Below are 26,930 nucleotides of genomic sequence, written 5' to 3'. Positions count from 1 at the left end.
TTGCCATCTACCTATCTCTTGAACCTTGGGCAAAGGAAGGCTGCTCTCTCTGCTGGACATCAATAATCTGCTCCTGACCATTAGATATCCTGGGTGAAAGTGCTAACCAAAGACTATTTCCCATTATTTTACATAGGAGGAATCATAATGTTATGTGTCAATATGCAACTCCCCAACCCAATCAATTTTCTAGAACAGAAGTTGGCAAAATATGGCCCTTAGGCCTACTACCTGCTTTTGTAAATAAAGTTTTATCAGAACACGATACCCGTTAGTTTACTTATTGCCTGTGGTTACTTTCTTACTACAAGGGCATGGTTGAGTAGTTACAGTAGACAACTTACAGCAACATAGTCTAAAATATTCATTGTCTGGCCCTTTACTGAAAAAGTTTGTCTATCCTTATTCTAAAATATGACTAAAGTATAGCAAAATGCCTTACAGGTATAGTTAACTACCATCACAGTATGTAGAATGTAAAAATATGTAAAACATTGATTACTAAACAATTAATATGATCTCAGCATAGCAATATATATATTTTTTGAAATACGGCTTTTTTTTTTTTTTTTTCTAATCACCAAGAACATCTGAGACACATCCCCTTTGTTGCTGGCTTTTCAAAACCTCTACAGAAGTTTCTGACATTTTACCAATTGTACTGTAACTTGACACTTCCCCCTCACACATTTTATTAAAAATGTTCTATTTAATTTTGGAGAATGTCATAGAATTTTTTCTTTTATAAGCTAGAGCCAAAAATGTTTGCTTTAGAAATAAGAATTTTCTGTAAAATTTAGATATTAAAAGGTAAGAGGCATTCAATTAGGAAAATGTCAACTGAATATACATTTGCACTATTTGCTTGTATTTCATTTCTTACAGGCTTAGTATTCTCATCCATAAAATGGGAATCAGACCTCCCTGTAGGGCTGTGAAGATTAAGTAAGGAAAGCTACACCTGATGCATTTTCTATCCTTAGCTTAATTAGAGGAGCAAATAATCACAGCTGGGATTTTTCCAAATCTACAGTGCCTCTGTTTAGGTATGGTGGCCTGGAGATTCAAGTATAACTTTGGAGCCAGGGAGAAAGTAGAAAGGTCTCTTTATTCAGGTAAGAGTTACTGGCGGTTACAGCAAACACTCCTGAATTTCAGAGTCTTAACTTGGTACAGTTTTATTTCTTAGGAAGCTCAGTCTGGTGCTGGCTGGTGAGGACCAGGGGTGGTGGCTCTTTTACTCATTGTGTTTTGGGGACCTTGGCATATTCTATTCCATGACTCCACAATCTGCCAGAACGGGGAGTTCTCCATTGGACCTCTAGGTGCACAGTCAAGGGAAGAGAGAGGACATTAGTGATGTTCAGGAAGCCTCAGGGTCAGAATGAAAGTAACATACCCACTTTGATCTATTTCACTGGAACTCGGGCACAAGGCCCCACCTAACGGTGAGGGAAGCTGGGAAATAATATCCCATCTCTGCATCTAGAAAGAAGGGAGTTTAATGGGCATCTGGCTGGTCTCTGCCACGCACCAGCCATATCTTTTTAGGTTGTTATGGAGGATGAATGCTTACCATAAATAAACTGCACAGATACTAATCATCTGAGAAGCTGTAACAGGTGCCCATGGAAAGAGTATCATTTGGAAACAGTAATGCTCATTTGAGAGAAGTAATCTGTATACTTGTTGAAAATACTTTAAAAAATTAGTCTGGGATCTGGATCTGCTTGTTACATGTTACATGCCATTTATGTATTTTGGCATTCTAAAGTCGCAGATCTATTGTAAGTTTAGAAATACGTACTTAAGAAATGTTACATGTGATGACCTTTTCATTCCCAAAGTGATCTACAGTGGACTCATACTTACTTTGCTGTTCTGTAAAATCAGGAGTCATACATAGTATTGAGTAGAAAATTTCTTATCATGATGCCAGAGAGAACATTTGTTGAAATACTACCACTGTTACTTAATTCAAAGTGTACATTTTACAATGAACCACATCAGGAGTGTTTTCAATTTTTCAGTACCTCTAGTAGATCTAAGTGTACCTTTTTTAAAAGTTACTCATTTTAAATTATGATTATATGAATATTTTAGGATTATAATCACCATAAAAAGGACAGAATTTATCATACAAAAATAGAAATTTAATTTAAAGTAGAACTTGAGTGCAAGGTTTAGTAGACTCAAAATATGTATAAGAGGGTATTGAAGAACACTTTTGGAAAAAACCCTCAGTAGTAGGGTTTTACAATAGATTTAGGAAAAAAACCTTAGGTTGCAATTAGTGACGTTTGTAAAGGTCACATCTGAGATAGTTTCACAAAGATCAAACTTTTCTTATGTTGAAAAAACCCATTAGAGCAAAGGAACTTTTTGGTCATTCCATTGAGAAATAACTTCAAAAAATTTATCCAGTATTCTAAAGTTAGTGAAATTTCTTTGAGATAGAAGTTGCTCGTGACCATGTTGTGATCCAGGGGCCTTGGTCACAAGTCAAGATTGTACGTGGACATATGTGGTTAAAAATATTTCTTTTAGTTTTCTTGGTACTCCTGGCATTTCCTGTTACCTGTCACTTTGTCCTTGACGATATTTGAGGCAGAAAACAAGTTGAGTAGACAAGAATAGTTTTCTAATCAGCTGTTCCTTATTTTTCCCCAGTGCCTTCTTTGTTATATTAGAGTTCAAATTTACTATTCATGAAACACACTTTATCAGTGACCATATCAGACAAATGGAAGCTAAGCGCTGGTTAGTATGTTGGAAATAAACACGAGGGTTCTCATTAATGTCGCTGTCTGAATAATTAGCTGAGCATCGTGTACCGAGCAGCAGTGAAAGCAAGCTGCTTCTCACTGGAACGACAGGCTGACAGCCGCGTCTTGGAGTATGGTCATTGGTGTGCCCCATCATCAATGTCATGTTACTGTGTCAAATTAGTTAGTGTCCCCTTAGGAGAGAAGCCAGACCTACAAATCACCCTCCCGCATCCCTGGAAACGGTGTTTGCGAAACCTGCGATCAAGTGTGAGCAAATTATTAACACGGCTCATAAATTAACTAGTTTACAGGCTTATAACATTTTACAAGTAGATAATAAAGGGTAGAAAAGTTTTCCAATTGCTTTGCCCTGATGTTAGGGCTGTGATCTGCCGACTTTTCCTTGAGGAGCCCACGGCTGATAGGTTTTTTTTTTTTTTTTTTAAGAGGAGCAAACACATGGAGTGTCAGAACAAATGTTTGGAAAATGTAGACTTTAAAAGGAAGCAAGTGTAAACCCATTGAAAACAATATCATTAACTTCGTTATCTCATTGCTCTGATAAGTCGATGACAATGGCTCTCTTTCTTGTGGTGGCAGTTTCTCATTAATGAGTTCACCAATTAAGTTTGAACGATTACAGCCTTTGCCAACTGAAATTATCTTTAAAAATATTTTTGATTCATTCTTAGCCTACTCTTAAGCTGCCTTGTTACAGAGGCATGATGCTAGCACAGCATGTTCAATTCGTGTAAGAATGAAGATTCTCGAGCCATAATATGTTTGGCAAACGGTTTACACTTCGTGTAGACGACTCATACCTAGAAAACATAATGTGCACCAATCTGGCCTGAGTTTATCTCTTATCCAGAAGAGGCACTCACTGGAAGCACCACCCCTTAACTCTCTTCTGAGCTCTGGTAGACAGACAACCCACATAGTTTCCGGAGATACGATGTGACTATTCAAATCATAAAACTTCATACATCTCCTTTTCAGTTTCAACTTCTCTGATTAGATTCAGAAAACGTGTCGTTCGTGGATTTTTGTCTGAGTTCACTGTTGAGGGAGACCAGCACACGTGCGCACTGGAGGGCTCAGGCTTTCTACTCATTCTGGAGTTCTGTTTCCCCGTGTGACAGAGTCCCTCCTGCCGTCTGCAGGCCTGCAGAGGTGGCGTTATCATCCCCAGGATCTGGGCAGAAAAGGCCTGGCCTGCAAAACCTCGCTACTGACTGCTGTTCACAAAATCTTTCTGAAACTGCTTGAGGATGAGTTTGACTTAACTGTCAGCAATTTCATCTTACTTGCAATTGGACGTGGTCAGTATTCGACTAATAACCCAACCCCGCCGTGGAAGCTTGCAGCCTGCGCACCTGTGTCCATCCGCAGGCTGCCTGCTTCCATAAGAAGGCTGCGTCCCAGCCTCCTCCTGCATTTGAAATGCAGCTGGAAAGAGAGCTGTGAACTGTGGCAAGTGAGATTTTGGGGTTTGGCTGGCAGGGGAGATCACTTGTCCTTTTTTTTTTTTTTTGAAAAGACCAGGGTGCTTCTGTGCGTGTGTGCCCACGTGCACGTGTGTGCACATACGTGTATTTCCTCTTGTCGTTTCTACTGGATGTACTGGGAGAGACCAAAAGACTACAACCCAAAGCGAAATCCTCACTGGGACTCAGGGATCATCTTGCCCTTACTTTTCATACTACGTTGTCTAACGCAGAGTGTGAGCTAATGAAATGCTGATTCTGTAAGGGAACAGGCGAAAGAGATGCTTAACTACATGACGGCATATTGAATGTCAAAGTTGTGTGTCCACAAGGAATCCCGGGGCTCATGTGAATGCCTCGCTTTTGAAGCATCGCCATCGGCCCCTCCCATTAACCTCGTCTCTTCTCTCTGCTTTCAGTGTCCCTCCGTGTGTTGCAGTCCTGTGGCATCATGCATGCCCCCAACCAGTGACCCTCAGGCTTTTTATGGCTGTGAGACACGTTAAAAGTTCAGGGTAAGTGGCAAACAACGCGAATATTGTGTCCCACTTGAAAACCGTGACCCACCTTTGCAGGTGACCCTGTAGCAGATACAGTAATTCCTCAGAATGCCTCATTATCAAGCAGGACTTCCAAAGCCAGCAGGAATAAGTGTGTCGTCCTCTAAGCTAGGGTTATGGCTTTCAAGAATAGGATCTGTAACTGAGATCGTGATCTAATGGCAGGGTCTGCAAATTTTGTCTTTGAAACAGCCAGATGATACATATTGTCAGGTTCCTGGGCCTTGGAGTCATGGTTGTGACTTTGTGGTCAACTCTGCTGATGTAGCACAAAATCAGCCAGGGATAATATGTAAACAAATGGGTGTGACTGGTCCAGTGAAACTACAAAAAACAGTCAGTGGGCCATATTTGGCCCAAAGGCCATAGTTTGCTGACCCCTAAGCTAAGCATCAAAGAGGGTAAAGAGGATAAAGAAGGTACCTCACTGGGTCGCAGTCTCTCTGATCTCGAGCAAACCATTTATCAAGAAGAAACGAGAATAAAAAAAAAAAAAAAAATACCTGCCCTGACTACCACGCAGGGTGTAGTTTTAAGGATGAAACAGGATATAATGTATACGAAAGCACTTTGAAAATTTCGAAACTCCTTACAAATATAATAGATGGATGGCTCTTTGCACTCATTCTGGGTTGCCTAGTGGAGTCTGCCTTCTTCACCCTTTTAATCATATTGGGCTTTCATGAGCTCAATGAGTGTGGGGGAAAGCTCTTTTATTTTCTAAGTAATGTGGTTTTTCTGTATGTTACTTTGCAGTTGATGGACAAGTTGTTGAAATGTCTCTTTAGTATCGAATATGGATGAAGGGATATATGGGTAGATTATGGCAGGCTGAAGATCAAATGCCAATGAATAACGATTAAATTTCCTTTAATCATCAGATTCTGAAAGTGTTTTAAGATCTTCCACCTTAAATATAGTCCTTAATAAATAATAAGCTTTGGATGTCTACAAGTATGTTTGAATTTCACAAGTGTTGCATGTCAAAACATAGAGACAGGTTCAGCAAATATGCTTCCTGGGCTAGTGGTAGTAATTAAGAAGGAAAGTCATACTTAAACAAATAGCTTGGTGAATAGAGGAGTAATCAGAATCCCAATTCATGAAGTTTCCTCATTTTTTTTTCTCTCAGAAAAAATAGGGTAGTCTTCAGACACGTTTTCATATCATTATATCACTTAAGAATCCGTTTTCTAGTAACAGAGATGCAACTGTTCATTTTAAAAAATGAGTTGCATATTCTCTCTCATGAAGGGTGTTTGGAGTAGAGCAGTTTGTGCTTTCTGCCTTTCTGCTCTGCCTGCCTGTTCAAGTGTTGTTCTGTTTTCAAGGTCACATTATGGCTGCTGGCTCTCCAGCCATTGCTTCTACATCCTGAAGAAAGAGGCAGGAGTGCAAGGAACAAAAAGAGTAGTCCTCCCAGCTGAGGCAGGCCTCTTTAAAGAATTCTCCCTGCAGTCGTAATGACTTCTATCTACTTATATCTTTTTAATAACCCCTAACATAAGAGCATCTCGGAAGTGTATCCTCGGACTTGAGAAATCTGATGTCCTGATAAATTCCACATTCTAGTAGTAAGGAAGAAAAGGTAAATGGTTCCTGAGCCACAGTTGTAATTACTTACACAAAATTACGATATGAATTTTTCTTACATGTTTTCAGTGACTGTCTTCTGTCTTCCCTTGACTTGTGTGTATAATCTCTAATTTGAATTTCTCATGTTTGAATTTTGGTTTCTTTGATTTTCAGTGGAGAGACATAGCTCAGTAAATATTTTAGGACCATGGTATTCTTACTGAGAGTGCCATGGCAAATCTGAGGAATAAATTTCTTTCCTAAGGGAACTATCAACCACAATTGAAGCTTGAGAATTTTCTAATGAATTTTCTGTCCTTTGGATGCAAGCTTTTGTCAAAGCTTGAGTACCAGCCTGAGGTCCTAGTGATGTGCAGCCTTATACCCAATTCTGTTTGTGCCAATATGTGCAGGGGACATTGCTGATGGCTTTGCACTGTCCCCCAGAGACTGGACAATGCTATTCACCCTGCATCTCTGTTATTTACTGGACCCCGCATCTCTGCTGAAAACTTAACCTTGGGTAAAGGGGAGCACAAGACCTCTGTCCAATTTTTCTGATTCAGATTGGCCTTACATTACTTTTGTGAAAATTTCCATCTCATAGAATGAGTAGAATGAGACTTCCCAATGCTTCATCATATCGCATCTGCCTGGACCAGCCTGTGATAGATGCTCATGACTCATGGTAGTTGCTGCATCCATAAACATTACCAAATGCCTGCTGGGGGCATGGGGCAGCCGTGTGCTTAAGAGTCTCTGCTTTGAGGTTAGATCAGCCGAGAATCAGATTCCACCTTTTCCGCTTACTGGCTGAGCAACATTGGGCAAGTTGCTGAACCTCTCTGGGCCACTGCCTCCTCATCTGGGAGCTGGGGCTGGAAACAGGAACTAGCTCCCCGTGAAGAGTTAGCGGGAGGCGATGCGTACAAAGAGCTTAGCACAGCTCCCAGTGGTTAACAGATGCCAGCGCTGTGCTCCACAGCCCAGGTGATGCAGTAGAAATCCTGGTCTTGGAGGAGTTTTTACTGTCCTGCGTCTGGCTTGTTGGTCATTGTCTCACTCGTAGACAAGGTATATTTCACAGTCCATTGCTTCCAACCCAGGATTCTCTTCCAAGTTCAAGCAGAGCCTTGGGAGGCGGCTTTGATGCCCGTCTTCAAGGACCCTGCGGCCATGTGTTCTGCTGGACGGCCCTGCTAGCAGAACTTAGATCTCTCGGTCCCTTTTTGACCATTTCCCCTGGGAGGTGTGCAGTTCTTTTTGTAGTCCGTTTTTTCACTTACTCGGACAGTGGGCCTGCCTCGCAAGCAGAATTCACTAACTGCTTTCAAGTTGGTGTTGCTGATGATAATCTGAAACTCCGTAGGGTTTCACTCATGCAGGCTGATGCTCCACGATGTCGGTCTCGCCCTGCCTCATCCTGGGCCCTGCCTCTGTGCTGAGTCTGCACAGCAGGCCCCGGTCCCCCACCGATCTTCCTCGTAACAGCCCTCCAGGAACAGTGTCGTGTGCTCACAGAAGCTGCGGCCTGAGCACATCAGAGATGGTGGCTGTGTCCACGGAGGGCCCCATCGGCCGTGTGTCCTGAAGATTGACAAGTGGTGGCACCGACTTGATGGTGGCTCTTTGTCAAGTGGAAATCGTGTCTTGAAGATGTTGCCCATTCAAGAGACTCTTGGAAGCTTTGGGCTTCTACTCTGTGGTTTCAAATATTTTATTGAGACACCATTGCCGTGCTCAGATGCCATAAATTCTCTGTTGCCTCTGGGCCGTGGTATTCTCTACCCGGAACGATTTCTCTGGTTCATAGGCTCACTCCCTTGTTCCTTATTGCCCAGTTCAAATATCAACTTCTTGGAGAGGTCTTCCCTGAACACCCACACTCAAGATTTCCCTCCTCCTCTCCTCCCCCCACCCCTTCTCACTGTCCTGCATCCAAGCCTCTTGTTTGTTCTGAATGTACCTGTTTGCCAGGTAATGTGCACGGGGCAGGTCTGTGTGATTCAGTGTGACTCCTCACCACTGGCAGTGGCCAGAGGATGGTAGGCATGCTCACAGTTAGTAGTTAGGGAAAATAGAGCCCATTTGGGGATTTCCCTGTGAATTTCTGTATTTTCATGATACCTAAGAGGACTGCATCTGGATGAGAGGGGAAGAGAAGAAATAAAACCACACACATCACCTTTATTATAGGAATAGAATACTGCCCCTGGGTTTTCTCTGGAAAGTTTCCACTCTACACTAAACAAGTCTTTGATACTCTGTGTGTCGCTTCCAGAAGGGGTTATACATCATCTTGACCGTGAAGACAGAATCATTTGCCATTTGGGCTGAAAAGGTATTGTGGGTGGTACAGGTTAATTAAGGACTTTGGATTCCAAGATCAAATCCCAGCACTCTCGTTCACTGGCTCTTTGTCCTTGGACAAATTACTTTCTCTTCCTCTTTCTGGGTTCTTACTTACCTGAGCCATGGGTAATAGCATCATCTTGCTCATAGTATTATTGCAAGGATTAAATGAGATGATACCTATACAGTGCTTTGCACAGACTCTGGAACAGGATAATGATGCTCTTGGTTTAGAAAGAACGGCAAAGGGTTTTGGGAGGTATGCTGGCAAACTCATTGCACTTTCTTGTAGTATTTTTTAAAAAAGATTGGTAAAGATGGTGAAGAGCCTTGATTCCCTATTAATTTGCTCATGTTTCGTCCACTGAATTAACTTTAAAAAGTACAAAATGAGCACAAGTAGGATGATCTGTTTTGTATTGGTTGTTGACATGTTGACTCTTGGATGTTTATGACCAGTTTCGGATAACACAAATTATAAACCTAAAATGCTGGGAAGATTGTGTTTGGTGCCTGACCTGCATCCACAAAACCTTAGAAATTCAGAGTTCAGGGGCATCTGGGTGGCTCAGTCAGTTAAGCTTCTGACTCTTGATTTTGGCTCAGGTCATGATCTCAGGGTCATGAGATGGAGCCCCATATGGGGCTCTGCTCTGGGCATGGAGCCTTGCTTAAGATTCTGTCTCCTTCTCCCTCTCCCCACTTCCCCCTCCTTCTCTTAAAAAAAAAAAAAAAGGAATTTGGAGTTCAGGGTGCTACACTGTCCTAAAGACACATGGTTGAGGATATGTTTTGTCTGTAAGTTAATCAGAGCTGGTTTGATCTCCTGCCTTATGATAGACTGTGTCTTAAATTTCCTGTAAATCCTAATTTTTAAAAAAAGTATACACTTGGTGCATCTGTCCTGAAAATTCACATGCTTCTTTTTTGAAAGAAAAGTCAAGTCTACATAGATTGAAAGGAGTTGGATGTTAATACCTTTCATTGTTAGCTTTGATTTCTTCCACCCGCTTAAGGAAGCTTGTCTATTGTTGCTTTGTTGTTTCAGTGCATGTGTGTTGATGTGTGGTGTTCTTTGTGCATTTGTTGCATGAAAGCTGAAGCAAGTCTCTGTATCCCATAACATTTTGGAGGCAAGAGATAAAATATATCCCATCACATACTCTTATTTACATGATTTATGGAATGCCTAGGGTTATCGAAGAAATTAAAAGAGCCATTAATTTTATTAACTTCTTATGTAGACCCTCTCAACTTCTAAAACATAAAAGAACATGCTTAAAATACAACTTAAGGCATCCAGTTTAGTTCCTGATATTCTTTTTTAGTAAAGAAAAAGCTAAAATTCAGTTTCAGTCTTGGCTAAGGATTCAGGAAGAACTTTGATCAGGCACATGACAGCCTTCAGAGTGGTTTTCTTACATCTCCCCAAACATGGAACACACCTGTCTCCAAATACCATTTCAGAAACCAAAACAGTAATCACGAAAGGGGAAAACGATCCATGTAAGGCGAGGCTTGACAACTTGCCGTGACATCGGAGGTTTGGCGTGTGGCTCAGCTCTTGTGCTGCTCTCTTCTTAATACCCGGATGCCTGACTATCAGCGGGAGAGATTAGGCACTTTCTGAGGGCGTTTTCTCTACTGTTTTGAACTGCTGCTGCCCGTCTGGGTGCGGTTTGCTGTGGCAGTGTCTCCGTGCCAGGGGGTCTGCTTACAATGTGTCGGGAGTTGACTGTCTCCCTGCCAACTCTTACAGACCATCCATAAACCTTTCTCGCGGGACGTTCTTATCCAGAGAGGCCGTGCCTCGCCTTTGTCCAGATCTGTCCCAAATCATTCATTAACGGTGACACAAATCCATTCTTCCAGTCCCGCTTCTTAAACGTGGCAATTTCCTGAAATTCTACTCCTAGAATAAACCATGCTGAGGACTTCTCCGCTGTATAGAGATACATACGCCTGGAAGAACTTGCACGTGGTGTTTTCACCTATCCCTGCTTGCAGAGTTTCCTCTTGCTCTCTGAAAAAGGAATGAGAGGTAAAGGGAGAATTTTCAAAACTCAGGAAGAACCTCATCTTGAGAAAGTCCAATGAACAGCAGTTGTTTGAGAGCATAACACTAGTTTGTGAGAAGTTGACTCCATACTAGCTACTTTTACTGAGACTTTATTCTGTGCCACCCGTGATTCCAAGCATGTATGTATTAATTCACAAAAACTCTATGAGAGGGTTTCAGTTCTAAAAATCTGTTCTACGGATGAGAAGACGGACGCACGGTGAGGTTAAGTGACTCGTGACTCAGACATCTTTGCTTATGAGAAGGAGAGCTAGGACTTGAACCCAGGCACTGTCCGTCTGGTGCCATGGCTCTTCACCACCGTTCTATATGGTCCTCCTCGTGGAGACCTTTCCCTGGGGTGTTGGTGTGCAGGCGTTGTTTTATTTCAGCGTGCATTTTCCACTCTGGGATTGCTCATACGAGGCATGTTGAGCCTTTATATGTCAGTGCCACCTCACAGGCCCTGTTTGTTCTTTCTAGACTTTTCCAAATGCTTTAATTCTTTTTTGCTGGTACAAGAGCTATGGGAAATAAAAGTATGTCCCAAAATGATTAGGAACAAGGACAACCACTTAATTGGCATTCTTCTAGCTCCAGTTGGATGTGCCTGTTAAGACATTTTCTCTAGGTCTTTGAGTCATTTTTCTCTGGTACATTATTCTAATTAACCTCATCTCTGTAGCCCTCGTTTTATTTCTTATTAGCCTCTGACCACCCAACAATTGATTTGTTCCACTCAATCACCTGTGTGAAAAAGTGTGGCAAGTGAGAGGGTCTCCTTCCCAAAGCAGCAGGCCTGGTACCTGGGGTGTTTTGCCAGCAAGCAGTTCAGAATGTGCCTTTCGTTCTTGGGATACTTTCACCTGGAAGGCTTTTTATTTACAAAGGTGAAGCTCTGGGATCCTTAGAGGGAACACTGGCTAAAAAGTTAGAAGGTCTTTAGTTACTTGGTCAGTAGAATTACAGGTTTGTAGGCTGAATGCCAAGGACTTAGGCCTTCAAAAATAAAAATGTTAGAGTTTTAAAAACATATAGTAAAATAATAGGCTTGAAGAAATATGTAAAAGCCAGTTGCAAGGGACCACAAATAAAAACATTTTTACTTAAGGAGTTGGAGGTATCAGTGTCTCCTTTTTAACACAACCAGTGGATCATTTTCCACATGTCTGTGTCTTAAGATACTGAGCCCCCCATTTGTTAGGTCTCTCTGGTTACTTGTGAGGAGCATAGGGACAAAGGGGATTTAATTGGCTCATGATGCTGAAACATCAGATGGTAGAACTAGCTTCTGGAACATCTGGACTGAGGAGTTCAGATCTTGCTAGTAAGTCTCCTCTCAGGCTCTTGGCTGTGCTGTGTTCTGTGTTGGATTCATTCATGTAGGCGTTTACCAACTTGTGGTATGATAACCATTCATGAGTCTGTTTTCATAGCAACTCCAGCAGAAAGAAATCTCTTCTCGTGAGTTGTAGTAGCTGTTGTAGAATTTGGATCTTCCTGGTTCTGTGATTGGTCCAGGGTGTGCCATGTGCCTGTCACTGCAGCAGTCTCTGGGGCTGGAGCAGGACTGGGTAGGGGGAGGCATGAAGGTGTACTTGGCCTTAAGTGGGTTACATGCCTCTCTCAAGAGTCATGGATGGCATTCAACTTACACAAGGCAATGGAAAGCAGATGAAGAGGGTGCTGGTTTCGGAACAAGGGGGCAGAATTCTGGGAAGATAGACTGTGCATATGTGTCCTATAAGGCACAGTGCTAAAGGCGCAGTAAATACATAGGATTATAGAGTTGGAAGGAAAATTTCAATATCACCTAGCCCAGCTATGCATGAATGAATATCGCATGAAATTTTCCCCATGAAGCTGTCTGCCCAGTTAATTGGCCATCTCTAATGGCAGTCACTACCTCGAAGGTAGGCATTGCCTCAAAAATACTACCATGCCTGTGTCCCTCCAGGAGCCTGGAGTTATTCATTGCTGTGTTCCTCCTGTCTGTCCTTCTGGTCAACCATCCATCTACCATCTGTCACTGTTCTAGGTCCTAAAACAAGATCCTTGATTTCAACATACTTATATCTGCAAGGTAGACAGAAATAATACAGTGATACAGGGGCTGCAAGAATACTTCTGGATTGTGTGTATGTGATAGAGGAGGAGGGCAGTGGGAGGGAGATTGGAAATCCTCCCAGAAACAGTGAGACCTGGCTGGGTCCCCGAAAACGAATGGGAGTTTCCAAGCATCCGAGGGAAAAATGGTCACACTGGTGGATTTACCATCCCTTCTAGGATTAAACTCTATATATGGGCTTAGACTTGAGTTATCTAGGGAAGTTGGCTTATGCAGTATCGAAGCCCAGTTAAAGTACATGTCTTTTAGGACATACTGATATGTTAGTGATAGGGACAGCAAGGTGTTGTGATATGGAAGAATTTTGTACAGGTCACCCCCATGGCATCTAGAAGTTACCCTGATTTCCTGTCTCCTCCTGAGTATATAATAAATGAATGGATGAAGCTTCCGTGGGTAAAAGAAATTCTAGAATTCTTAATAACACTTCCCTAAGACTTTTGAAAGGACTGGATATTGTTTGCTTATTCTACACTCTGCTGAGCAAAAAAATATTCTGAACCTCAGTTTTCATATCTGATACCTAAATACAAAATAGTACCTTCCAAAGAATTAGGGTTCATGTAGAGAATAAACATCCTGGTCCGTATAAAACACTGAAAATGGTGCTGGCACCTCATAAGCACTCATTGGATGTTACTCATTATTAGCAGAAGACATCTAAGATTTTCACCTCATAGGTTGTCAAATGCTTTAAAAATAATTATATCACTAACTAATAACCAGTTGATTTAAAAGTGTTTTTCTGTGTACCTTGTAATATATTTTTTATTTGCACGTTACTTGTATTGTAAAAATTAAGGATATTAAAGATGGTGAGATTTAGCAAAGAACTTTAACTCCACATGCTTTGAATGCTTCCCTGAATTAATAATTTTCATGTCCATCATATTTTCTCCTTGGCCCACAATTCATCCCATATTTGGATCTTGGCAAATGATGACTTGGTTAATTAGGCAGTCTGTTAACTCTGATTACTAAGTTATAACAGATCAGTGTAGAAGCATCACTGTGCAATTTGGATTAAAAGGCTCTTCATTTTATCAAAACAAATTTACATTTATGGATAAGTATGTTGAAATGCATTAGGTTAAAATGATGCACTTCGTAAGGAAAATTTAAAAGGGGTAAAGTATTATTTTCTTCTACGACTTTATTTTTTTATTATGACATTCGTCATATTATCTTTCACCAGGAATATACTTAAAAGCTTGGAATTTTCTTTTAAAGCTTCAAAATGATAGCTGATTTAATCCCTCTATGATACAGATATGATGGATGCAGTGCATTTTCATTTATGCATCGGTTAGTGTGGGGGTACGTGCTAACCTTCCAGTTCTGACCACAGTGGCCTCTGATACTGGATTTGATTGTAGAAATGAATTCTTGACAGTCTTGGGGGGGAATTGTTGGGTTACATTAAGACTTGCTCTCCTTCACAGCCGAAGGCATTCACAGTTAGTAAATAGGATTGGGCTTTTGTAGTCCCTTTCCTTCCTTGTTTCGGCTTCATCATCACTGAGGGCAGTTGAGGTATCAAACTCTTGCTTGCTTTCTCCAGCTCTGCCTCCCTTCTTTCCTTTCTTAGCACATAACCCTTAGCCTCATGGAAAATGAGAAAACGAACACACTAATTTTCTGAATTCGGCAGGCTCTGAAATTTGTGTTAATTGCCCTTCAAGATTCTAGCAGATACCAGTAGCATCCGGAAGATAGCACCTCACCCTTCCGCCCTCCCTGCTCTACACGCGGATCCTTGTGTGTGCATGCACACTCATGTACACACACGCACACCAGCACTCAGTACCTGGCACCTAGGAGGTGTTTAATAGTTAGGTGTTCAAGACTGATGGTGGGCAAAGTTGAAACACTGACAACCTCCCATCCCCTTGGCTCCTAAGCTGCTCTTAGAACTGGTCTAACAGGTGGGACCCTGTCGATTATTATAATCACTAGAAAAAAATGGAGTTGATAAATTTAATATTTATTTTTTTCAGTAAGCTTCCTGAAGTCTGACCTTTATGAATTTCTGTGTTCTAGTTGCATGGGAAGGAGAGAGAGCAAAGAGACAAAATATTTTTGAGGTTCAGTGAACTTAGTATTTTGTTGATCGATCATACTGACAATGACCAGAGGGTTGTTAGAAACAGGAAACCTTATGAGTTCTTTAGTTTTATCCATTCTGTGGTAGTGGTTTATGCAAAACTGCCTTTTCTAAATCTAGAAAACCTTGCTGATGTTGTAGGTAGAGAGCTCAGAATGGAAGTTGGTGCTTTATGAATTTGATTATGTTCTCCTAATTGGGAACATTTAATAATAACCAGGGATGACTCTCCTTTTGTGGAGGGGCTTATGGCTGGTTGTTCAGAGGTGAAGTGATGTTTTGAGCTCTAATTTGACAGATTTGAGCGACAGTCAGCCTGAATAATTCAGTTTTCCACTAGTTTCCCTACCCTCCCATTCCTTCCAAAAGAACTAACCAAATAAGGAATTTTTAAAAACCGAAACCATTTTGGAGTATATGAATTCTTATACTCACTTTCAAAAGAGATAGCTTGACAGAGAGATGTACTCTGGGACTTTTATGTGTGAAGTAAATCCATTAGAACATTAATTTGTATTTTTTTTTAAAGGGGGTTTTACCTACCTAAACGATACGTGTATGATAAGTCTCACCAGTAGAGCGAGAGAACCCTCTGGGAAGCAACTACCTAAGGAATGAGTTAAGGAGTGACGTTCACGTGTATTTTCAAGCATCCTCTGAGACGGAAATTTCTTTCCCCACACCAGTGGTCCCCAAGAAGTAGAAATGGCAACGTCGAGAAACTTTCTCGATGGCTTTTTATTTTTTTATTATTTTTTTTTTAAAAGATTTTATTTATTTATGTGACAGAGAGAGACACAGCGAGAGAGGGAACACAAGCAGGGGGAGTGGGAGAGGGAGAAGCAGGCTTCGCGCTGAGCTGGGAGCCCGATGCGGGGCTCGATCCCAGGACCCTGGGATCATGACCTGAGCTGAAGGCAGACGCTTAACGGCTGAGCCACCCAGGCGCCCCATCTCGATGGCTTTTTAAATAAATAGGCCTGTGAGTAGAAGTGACCAGACATATTGGGACGGTTGGATACTATTACTGTGTGGTTTTATTAATTACATTTATTCCTTTAAAATGACCTTGGACGAAAACAACCACCGTTTCTGTGGTCATGGTTAGCAGATGTTTACTGTAATTCTTTGCTCAGTGAAAAAAATGCTTCTTCCACCCAACAGAAACAGCCACGTTTGCTTGGCTAAATCAAAACTTTGGCGCTTGGGTCTTACTTTATATATCATGGCTCCAGTCACACAGCCTTTCCAAGTGTGAGGCTTAGCTCACTCACTCCGACATCTGCGGGAGAGCTTTGCTCACAGTGATCTATTATGTGAGCGCTTAATTCTTATACTGTTTTTGGCGTTCACCCTTCCTCATTGAAACCCATATTCTCTATGCAAGCCCCTCTTTGTTTTCCTTCTATAAGCACGTCAGCCCCTTCGTCTTAAAAGCTTTCACCTCTGCTCGATGGCCATTTTAGTGAGGATTTTGCTCGTAGAAATAAAGTCAAGGTTCGCTTCTTGATAGGAGAGTCTGGTTTTGGCTGGGCTACCTCTGAAAGAGAAGGCATGTCCTGTCTTTCCATTTTGTGTTTTGAAAAGTGCCTTTTCGGATGGCATATTAGGCCCACTTAAACACCTCACTGTCTGTCTGTCTGTCTGTCTATTGCCAGTTCCTGTTTTTTACAAGCACTAAGTGATCATGAACGTTTAGGTAGTCGCTGCCTGCACTTGCCATTCATGGTTTAATAGGTGTCTCAGGAGCAGCTCCCTCATCTGGGCTGAGTTTCCACGCTGAAGAATACCGCTTGCTCTTTAGCCGGGCTGAAAGGAAACGCAACAGCAAAGCTTTGCTTTTCTTGGGAAGCTCCTCCCTCTGGAATGGAGAACTCTGGGTGGCTCTTCTTATTTTGTTTCCATTGCCAAAATAAGCAGGGATCTTGCATAACACCAGGGTAGGAAAAAAAAAGTAATTTTAAGGAAAACATATGTTCATGTTGAAAAAGAGGGAGCTAGAATCAGACAGGGGACAGTGACCCATAGAGTTAAAGACATCTTTTTAATTCAGGTGGGACAGCAGGTTTTGGTCATTGTGGTATAGCTTATGAAATAAGTTGCCTTCCCCATGTCCCCAGGTCTTGGATCCACTTAAAAATTAATCTTGGGAGTGGAAAACCAAGTTCAGTAGGCTAGTTAATTGATACATGTGGTAGTTGGAATGGATCCAGTCCCGTATTTGTTAAATTATTTTCCTATGATCTTAGTTAACACTAAGTGATTTCCTTGGAGATCGCTTGGTTTGAGATGTCTGCCCTGATCTGAAATCAGAGCTCCAGCTATCAGAATGTGATTGTCATTGTCATTTGGTCTGACTTTAGGAGAATGGAAGAGAGGTTTGCATATTAAAATGAACCGAAGAAAAAGGAATAAAATAAAATAAACCAAAGATGTCTACTCTAGCTGTTTGGTTGATTCGTGGACAATATTATTTGTCCTTTCCTTTGAATGGATTCTAAATAATGTCTGTTGATGGAAAGAGAGCAGACACTTTAGTGTTGCACACTGTTTGTGGGTGGCACATTTTGAAAATGTAGCTAATTTCCTAAAAAGAGAAGAGAATAGAAAAAAAAGAACACACAAAAAAATCCTTGACGTTTCTGATTCATCTATTCTCAAGGTTTAGAAATGTCAAAGCTGGGGGAAAATTCAGCGAAGTTCTTCTTTCCCATTATAAATTGAACACTTGTGTCCTGAAAACATTGCTGTGAAAGAGATAGGGCCCAGAGCTTTCTGGGTACTGGCATATGTCTGCAGTGCCAAAGCCAGAGGCATCTTGGATGGACTCACATAGATAGGTGACGCGAGTGTGTGATAGCCCCTAGATTGGAGAGCCCTGATTGTGCCTGAAACTATTTGCATGTGCACCTCTTTCTCGGCTGCACAAAAAGCACATCTAAACAGAGGTCTGGCTGGTTAAGACCTATTAGAGAGCATGCCTCTTAAAGAGCGTTGCTTCCCTTGAGCGCTGATACAAGTAGGTTTGGAAGGTGTAGCAGGGTGGATCCAGGCTTGTGTTCAATCTGTGTGATTAAAAATAATCTAATATTTAAAAACTTATATTAGAAAAAGCATTACATATATCATATATATTTTTAAAACATACATACATATATATATATTTATTTATTTAAAAGCCTACCCAACCCTTCCAAAGAAAAGGGAAAGCAAAGCCATTTCAAGTATCAGATTATTCTTGGATGTCGGTTTAAGGTTCAGTTATTTTAGTGCACTCCTTTTTCCTCCAAAGACCTCAGAAGGCATTGTCGGTAATAACTGAGTCATTTTGCTGTTGCATAAATGAAGTTAAAAAAAAAAAAAAGGGAAGAAAGAAAATCAGGGTATGTCCACACGAAAATGGAATTTTGAGTTGGATTTTCTTTCGATCCTTATTGTAGGCTACATTTTTATTTTTTTTAGTATTTTTGTCCTTTGAGATCAATCAAACTATAAATGGTGACAGATGCCATCTCATTATTAGTGGGTAGTAGGAAAGGCCCCAAGGAAAGTGTGAGAGGACCTAGAAATCCCAAAAGCCTCATTTGATAATTATAATGTGACCATTTACTGGGTTCTTCCTGTATATCAGCTACTATTGTAAGCAGTATGCTAGCACTATTTTATGGAATCCTTATAAATACTGTGAAGTGTAGACACTCTTATCACCATGTTTTGGACGAGTGAACTGAGGATCAGAGAGGTTAGCTGTGTTAAATTGCCTGGGGTTATGGGAAAAGCAGACAAAACTGAATAAGGTCTATAGTCGGGTTAATGGTAATGTACCCACGCCAGTTTTCTGGTCCTATACTATTTTTGCAACTTTCTATAAGTCTACAGTTCTTTCAAAATTTAACTTTAAAATGGCAGATTTTACACTTGAATCAAGGTCCGTTTACTTTTGAAATCCAGATTATTCACTGCTTTGCTTTTTTAGGTAGCTTGACCAGCAAGAAGATGATCTCTGCTCCATTATCTTTCTAGGGGCAATGTCTGTTTACCCAGGTGGTAACATGTGGCCTCCCATAGCTTGATGTAGTTTTAGGAACCAGAATTCATCCTTGCTTCTCCTGTTTTCTCATCCTTATCCCACTCCTTCCACACTGTCCTCCCTCCCCCCTCATCTGTTCAGTTCTTGGTAGAGAGATTGGTGATCATTTATCTTGAACGGTGATGGTCTGACAGTTGGGAGCGGTTTTGTAATGGAGTTTTGTCATTCCTGGTGTGTACATGGAGATGTGTGTGATATGTATTAAGGAAAATGGTAACAGTAAGCTAAGCATTTACTTGGTGGCAGCATTTTAAATATGATAAGCCATGAAAAGTTTACATTCACAAAGGTAGTTATTTGTGTATCAGAAAAACTACCAGATACAAATTCAGAAATCCAAGTTTTAAAGCTGTGTCTTCTGCTAACTTGTTGTCTGTTTCCTCATTTAGGAAATTATTAAGAAGAGAATCTACCCAAAGCTTCTGTGGATACATAACATGGTATTCTCTATAACACAACTTCAAACTTCTGTCTTCACTGAGTAAAGATGATTGTTGCAGAAGTTGCTCAGTATTATGGCTGGAAAAATCAAGCTCTAGGATATATTGATGGAACTGTGAACTGATTGATTAACTCAAACTAAGACTTTGTTTATTTGAACTCTTTCTTCTTTTTTAGTATGGATGTTTACAGTTACACCTTTCCCTGTGAACACTGCCTTACCTGTGTCTTGTAAGTTTTGACATGTTATTTCTTTGTTTTCATTCATCTCAAAGTATTTCCTAATTTCTTTTTGGCCCTCTGATTATTTAGGAGTGTGTTTGATTTCCACATATTTGTGAATTTTCCAAACTTCTTTCTGTTATTCATTCCTAATTCCATTTCTTTGTAATTGGAGAACATACTTTGTGTTGTTTCCATCTTTTAAACTTATTGAGGTCTGTTTTATGGCTTAGCTTATGGTCACTCCTGGAGAATGTTCCATGTGAACTTGAGAAGAGTCTATATTCTGTTTCTGGGTGGAATTTTCTATAGATGTCTGCTAGGTTTATTGGATTCTTCGTGTCATTCATGCCTTCTGTTTCCTAACTGTTCTTCTGACTAGTTCTATCCATTATTGGTATGAGGTATTGAATTCTCCAGCTATTTTGTTGAATTGTCTGTTCCTCCTTCTTTCCTGTTAGTTTTTGCTTCACGTATTCTGGGGCTCTGTCTTTAGGTAAAGACTTCCTTGACAAGACCAAAAAAGTGCACTCTTGTTGTGTCACCTCCATTCAGGACTTCACTGAGTTTTAGAGTTTAAAAGGAATACCACACTGACGAAAAAGCTTAGCTTTTTAATAGAGCTGCTCTCTGACATTGATGGAGGTGTTTAGGCCACATTTACACATGTAAAGAGAAATGGAGGATTGATGGCTTATTTATCCCATGTATTTTATTATTGTAAATGACCAGTAGGGTCCAGTTAAGGCCAAACCAACATTATCTTCCATAGCAGGTGACTGGGGGCTTTGACTGACCCAGATGTAATTCAGGGTTTTCTCTCTACTCTTCACTGACTCTGTGTAGACATGGACTAACTGAATGCAAACATGTTCCATGGGGAAAATATGCTTTTTGGGGTTTTTTTGTTTCCTTTTTTTAGCAAATAAGAATAAAATGCAATTTTCTCGTTTCTAAATCTATGACTCTACAGCCCTTTCTGTGTGTAGGCCGCGTGGCAAACTCCAGGTGCATCTGTCATACAGAAATTGCTTTTCCCCCCAAATACAGAAATGTGAAATAAACCAATTTGGGCTCCAGTAGTGTATGCTAGATTTACTTAGTATCTATCGAACATCTCCCCACACTTCATGTATTAGGACTAATCATAGAGTTAGAACTGCCTAGTTTATGCACAAATGCATATATGGCTTCTACTTAGGCCCTGATACTGCTCGCTGATTGTTTTTGCTAACCACGTTATGACCAAACATTTAATTTTTTTCTTTTCGGCAGTATTGTGAATTTGTTTTAGACACATGTCAGTTGGAAAAGCAGGGGTGGGGGTAGTACACACACACGCACACACACACACAGGCTTGCGTACTTATACCTAAAAGATCATTCCTCGCTGAATAGATTTGTAAAAGGCGTTTACCTTTGATTTCTCGATTTCTTTTACTATTTTATTATCCTTAATCGCGTTTTGGTGCTCATCAATGAGTGACGTCAGAGTAAAGCCACCGCTTTTGAATTCACTAGGAATGAAATGCAGTGTGGTTGAAGAGATTTTGCCTGTAAAAGGCATTTTGTTTTCTTGTCATCCCTCTGAATAGTCCATAGAGTTGATGACTAGTGGAGGAAGCTGCATGGTTCTGTATCTTAACTTTCTCTGAGAAAGGAATTATTGTCTTTTGTCATTTTTTTTTCAACGTGTGACCTCCCTACCTGCTGGGTTTCCCAACAGCTGTCTGCTAACTACTCCAGCACCATACTGCTACCAGCCTTCCTGGTTCACAAATAGGAAGTAAACAGAAAATCTTGCTAATTTGAGCCCAGTAGGAACCTTAACACTGTAATGAGGGACTAATTTTGAAAGCACAGACGTAGCTCACAAAATTAGAGCCAAATTTTTAAATGATCTTAAATAACTAATTGAGAGTAAGAATGGTACTTAAGGAAGAGGGAGATACTGCCACATTGAGGAGTTACAAAAGCCAGAGAAAGATCCTGATGGAGTCTTCGTAATTACGCAGTCTGACTTGGGCTGCCACCGAGGCTAATCTAAGCGTGGGAATGATAATGTACCTTAGAGGACAGGTCTGTGGTTGAAAAGCTCTTGATAGATTTTGACAAATTAAACAGTGGTAAAGATGTTTGGAAGTTGTCCAGGTCCTTACCATTATTTATGTCCGGGAACTAGAAATCAGTGGTTAATTTGCAGTTCTTATAATTTTTATGATACTCCTGTTGTTGTAAATTTAGCTGTGTGCGGCATCAGCTCAGCGGGATACATTTTATGTTGTCAGCTACCTTCTGACATCATAATAGATTTCAGTTGCCAAATCTTTCTTGATAGAATAAAATGTAAGAGAGAGCTTGTACAGACTCTTTGGATCAGATCCAGACACACGCAAGCATACGATGGACTTTCTGAGATTGAAAGGCTCAGACTGGAATAAGAGAGGAAAGGTAGGTCCTATTGATTTTTGGTTTTCCTCTTTTTCTGACCATGTGCCCATAACCCATTCTGGCATCATTTTCCTAGATGGGCTTCTCTCAGCTTGACTCAAAGCTGGCCTGCTTTTTGGTGTGTGGTACCTTGCATGACTACCAACGTGTAACTTGAATACAGATTTTCCACACCTTTTAACGGTGAATGCACATCTGTTCCCTTTTTATTACACTGGGTCACAGGCTCCTTAGTCTTGTATTTTTCCTCATTATGTTTTAGCATCCATTACATGATTTTAATGAAAATACTGATATTCCTCCTGGATAATTAAAGACTCCGTTGGAGGAGTTCTTTGTAGTTAAGATGTTTCTTTCCTCCCTTTTCTCTTGTTTATTCCGAATGCCTCCTTTATAATTATCCTCTTCCATAGCCCTGACCCTTGACCTACTAACAACTAGAGAGGATTAGTGGACACCCTGCCTTTTTTACACATTGCTTCTCTGTGATTCTCTATTTTGACCTCTAAATTATTTCTTTTCAGGCCCTCGCTCTATTATGTAACATATTTTGTAGATCTCCCTTTGATCTCTGTGAACGTCTGGCCTTACATTTCTCTTAAGTCACTTGCTCCGCTTGAAAACATTTTATGACTCCATTGGCCAACCTTTTATTTTTTGCTTTCATATCCCTCCTTCGAATCTCTTCAGAGGAACTACCTCCTTCATCCTCACTGTGAGCTCAGCAATAGTACTGAGGTATGATGTGTTTGACCTAAGGATCTCCAGCTCGGGGAAGGAGCGCTTCTCTTGTCCTCCTTTTGTGTAATTGGGTTACATATCTTAAGTGCCTTGTTTGGAGTGTCCATTTGGCAGGGACTCTGCTGCCCTATTTTGCCATAGCCTTGTCTGCTCCCAATGTCTAATAAATGTTTAATGATAATTGAAATGACCAGTTATCAATCCATAGTGAAGAAGAGCTTATTAACCTTTTCTAGGCACGAGTACATTGTCCTTGAGATGAGAGTTTCTCATTCCAGTAACTTTAAATCAGATCCGTTGGACTTGTTGGGTCCCTGCTACATAACGCCATAAATTGGTTTCATGTTCTTCATCTCTTTTCTGGAAGGTGTATGCCCTTTGCCATTGCTTCAGAGATGAGCCAATATTCATGTATTTGAGATAAATTCAAATAAATGCACTTGGGTAATGTATTTTGAGGGCATGCACTTTAAAATTTTTATTATAAAGTAAAATACAATTATAGAAAACCACCCAAACACACTCACACATGCACACACACAGCTGGTTCTATTCAACATGTCCTGTTTCTGCACTGCCTGAAAGGTAGCCACTGTCTACTGAGCTCTTGAAAGTTGACTAGGATGGCTGAGAAGCTAAATTTTATTTAGTTCTAATTAATTTACACCCTAATAGGCACAAGAGGCTAGAGATCATTGTATTGGACAACATTCGTATACATGTATATATTTATAGGTCACTTGTTTTAAGGCGGATATCTTTGTAACATCTGTTCAAGTCAAGATATGGAATGTTCTCAGCCACCCAGTCATCTCATGTGCCTTGTCCCACTAATAGCCCCATCCAAAAGTAACCAGTACTTTTATTTTTTTTAAAGTAGGCTCCACGATCAAAGTGGGGCTTGAACTTGAGACCCTGAGATCAAAAGTCACATGCTGTCCTGACTGAGCCAGCCTGGTACCCCAGTAACCAATACCTTTAGAAATAACTTACCTTTGTTTTTTTTATTATTTTATTACCTACATGTGCATCCTTAGACACCATAGTAGTGCCCCCTCCCTTTTTTAAAATTGTTACATCTTTTAAGTTTCTCAGTTTATAAGTTTTCCCTCTGTTCTTTTCTTTGTGCTTTACCTTTTGGAGGATGCTGGTCATTTGAGCTGTAGAGTTTCCAAGAGTCTGATTTTGCTGATTGCATCCTCAGTTCATGAGTTCCTCTGCCCTCTATATTTCCTACAGATTGGTGGCTGGATCCAAAGGCTAATAATGTTTGATCCCTTTGGCAAGACTCTAAGGGATGTTACGTTCTTTCATTCAGGAGGGACAATAATATCTTATTGTCTTTCTTTCTATCTTTCTTTTTATTTTTTTAAAGAATTTATTTATTTATTTGACAGAGACACAGCGAGAGAGGGAACACAAGCAGGGGGAGTGGGAGAGGAAGAAGCAGGCTTCCTGCTGAGCAGGGAGCCTGATGCTGGGCTAGGTCCCAGGATCCTGGGATCATGACCTGAGCTGAGGCAGATGCTTAAGAACTGAGCCACCCAGGCGCCCCTTGTCTTTCTTTTTGTGATGTTAACAGCCATTAGTGCTCACTGCCCAGATCCATTAATTCACTGGAAGTTGCAAAATGGTGATATATTGATTCTGTTTATTAGGTGGAATGCGTTTGTAATTTTACTCGTAGCTACTCTTTGGGTAGCCAGTGGAACTGTTCATATAGGAAATATAGGATAAATGCTTGCTTCCTTCCCCTCTGTTTGCCAGTTTTCAAAATAATGAATTGGTTCCACGTTACTCTCTGAAAGCTACCAGTAAACTTTATTATCTTTCTGAACCATGAATTTAAATATTAGTCAATTTCGATCCATTACATTTCTTATTTTTTGTTGAAGAGTGTCCACCTTTGGTCCTGGAACTTCTTTACATTAGCTCCTTGGTCTTCCTGAGAAGATCCTACTAGTCTTTGGGAGTTTCTTTGCTCACTGCTATGACAATAACACGTTGACTTTGTAAATTTCTTGCCTGAGAACTGGGGAAATAGGCCATCTGTCTAAGAAAACTTAATTTTTTTAGTGGATATTTGTGTTTCAAGACAGTTTTCTTAGTACTAACGCTCATTGTTACTGATTTGGTCATTGTATCTTGATCATTGTGTCTAGGTATCATGAGTTCACGTTGATATTTCTGTTTCGTATTCAGGATTAGAAGGCTTTTAATTAGCTTCTTAGCTGTTATATATTTATATCCTTTCTTCCATGCTGAGAATCCTGATTTTCAGGAATATGCGGTGGTGAGCATTGAGTAATGTATAGAATTTTGAAAAAAATTAAAAAAAAAAGAATATGGGGGATGGTAGAATTAGAATATCCCAGGATTACTGATTTGCTTATTTATCCACCTTACACATATTAGTCTCAGAATAGCAATACTAATACTACAACCTCCAATTATAATTACCAAAAAGAGTTAAACATCTTCCATATACTATTCCAAATTTCTCTCTGGGATTTTTTTTTTTTAATGGTTTTCCAGGCTTGTCTTTTCAGAGCATACAGCTATTTATATTAGCCCCTTTTAACCCAGTTTTAGTCTTCGTTCTATAGGTAAGTGTATTCATTACTCAACACTAGTCCTTACATCGATGTCTCTGTCATTTTGTCTAAAGCTCATTTTCTATTAGATTCCTTAGGAAGGGCTCATGGGAACTATATTCTCTGAATTCTTGAATTTTGGCAACAGTTTACTGTGCCCTTTATACTTAAAAGGTAGTTTTTGCTAGGTGTAAAATTGTTGGTTCACATTTTTTAAGTATCTTGACTGTGTTACTCCTTTCTTCTGGCTTGAGTCCTTTTTTTTTTTTTTTAGGTATTTATTTCCTTATTTGAAAGCGAGAGAGCATGTGTATGAGCAGGGGGAGGGGCAGAAGGAGAGGGAGAGGGAAAGCAGACTCCCTGCTGGCCACAGAGCCTGATAAAGGGCTTGATCTTGGACCCTGAGATCATGACCTGAGCTGAAATCAAGAGTCGGACGCTTAACTGACTTGAGCCACCCAGGCACCCCTGGCATAAGTCTTAAATACAGTGATTTTACTGCAGTATGTTTTGGTGTTGGTCGTTTTGGGTCAAAATGCTATAGTATCCAGTGTCCTCTTTTCCTTGTATTATAGTTTTAAGTATTTGGACAGAGCACTTCGTTTGATTTCCTTTTTAGGGATTCCTATTTTCTGTATGTTGGATCTTCTTTACCTGTCTTCAGCATTTGACACTGTCCCTTAAATTCTTTTTATCTTCATTTCTTTTTGATTTTTAGAAATTTCCTCCTTTTTTCTCTTAACTCTTAAAGCATTATTTATCATTTTTCTTTGTTCTTATGTCCTGGTGTATGCCTCATTTTTAAAATGATTTTTTTTTCCAGATTTATTCTTTCTTACCTCATTTCTCAGTTTTCCTAATTCTGATTTGTGTTATTTTTCATGCCTTTTTATCATATACATAATGTCTTTTAGCTCATTTTAAAATAGGAGGTTACAATTTTGATCTGCTCTAGGGCATGTCTTTCTGGCATGTGCTTTCATTTGTATTCTTTTCCTTTTTCTTCCTCATAACTTTGTTTAGCATTTGATCTCAGAATTTTTTTTATTGCTCATTTCTCTGTGTAAGTAGTTTTTCTAAACTTAGGGAGACTTGACTTAGATAGTTCTTTTGACTTCATAGAGCTCCCTCTTCTGGTCTAGTTTCTACTACTGGGTTACTGTCCTGCTTTCTAGAATATCTTGGCTCTGTTCCCCTTGCCCCCAGTTTTTGGACCTTGTCTTTCTTTCCTTTTGATTTTCTCTCTATTTTTCAATTTTGATTCTATTTCTAACAGTTTTTCCTGGGTGTGAGATCCAGTGCTAGAATGGAGTCCCACTAGCTCCATTTTGAGAGGTTGTATGTACTGAACTACTCCA

At 40.3% G+C, this 26,930-nt stretch overlaps 1 protein-coding gene across 1 annotated transcript in view; it reads left to right on the top strand.

Annotated features, from left to right (window-relative positions):
- The window catches only part of EIF4E3 (eukaryotic translation initiation factor 4E family member 3), a 485,705-nt gene that overhangs the window by 335,635 nt on the left and 123,140 nt on the right, over positions 1–26,930 (top strand). Inside the window, exon 9 of the transcript XR_014145501.1 lies at positions 4,675–4,770. The gene's annotated coding sequence lies outside the window, so the exon portion shown is untranslated. The remainder of the gene's footprint in view (positions 1–4,674; positions 4,771–26,930) is intronic.

Source organism: Leptonychotes weddellii, chromosome 1 (genome assembly GCF_054177405.1).
Source record: "Leptonychotes weddellii isolate Sample4059 chromosome 1, ASM5417740v2, whole genome shotgun sequence".
In the NCBI taxonomy this organism is placed as follows: Eukaryota; Metazoa; Chordata; class Mammalia; order Carnivora; family Phocidae; genus Leptonychotes; species Leptonychotes weddellii.
This window is presented reverse-complemented; position numbering and strand designations above follow the sequence as displayed.